This window comes from Leptinotarsa decemlineata, unplaced genomic scaffold (assembly GCF_025532065.1).
Source record: "Leptinotarsa decemlineata unplaced genomic scaffold, Ldec_3_MD MMD2_tig00026354_RagTag_RagTag, whole genome shotgun sequence".
Lineage (NCBI taxonomy): Eukaryota > Metazoa > Arthropoda > Insecta > Coleoptera > Chrysomelidae > Leptinotarsa > Leptinotarsa decemlineata.
In genome coordinates, this window is record NW_027412702.1 from 6,496,099 (window position 1) to 6,496,727 (window position 629).

The window sequence follows — 629 nt, forward strand, 5'->3', positions numbered from 1 at the left end:
GAAAAACCTTGGCTTTTATATGAGATCGCATTGTTTATCTTCGAGAGCTTTCGAGTTTTCTTGCAAATCCCATAGATGGCGATACACTCACTGATCAACAGCTATTGAATAATAGATTTGATAATACATAATTTTCCACAAATTATTGCCCATAGGAGATACCGTTAGCAAAAATTTGTTTCACAAAAATTATATGCATTTAATTGATATTGAATATAACTGCTTATAGTGATTGCATTAAAAATATTGTTTTTCGAATTGATTGTTTAACTAATGATTTGTATAGCGGCTCAATGGTCTAGGGGTATGATTCTCGCTTTGGGTGCGAGAGGTCCCGGGTTCAAATCCCGGTTGAGCCCAATTTTTTATTTTTCGAGTGAAAATGTTTTGATATTTTTGATGATATCTGTTCTGGAAGAAAATGTTTATCCAGATTCATCCTCAGAATGCACAATGAATGCAACAGAAAATAAAATAAAATAAACCACCGACTCAACAATCACAATTCGAATAGATATGAATCAGAACTCATTACAAAACAAGAAATACACTGGGATCTATAACTACTTATACAAAACCCAATAACACAGAGGAAAATACAAAAAATTAAATTAATAAGATAAAAAGTC

General features: G+C 31.6%; 1 non-coding gene across 1 annotated transcript; it reads left to right on the forward strand.

The window, feature by feature from the left end:
- Window positions 1–287: 287 nt before the first annotated feature.
- TRNAP-UGG (transfer RNA proline (anticodon UGG)) lies at window positions 288–359 on the forward strand. Its single transcript has one exon. It is a non-coding gene; the product is annotated as a tRNA-Pro (tRNA).
- The last annotated feature ends 270 nt before the right edge of the window (window positions 360–629 follow it).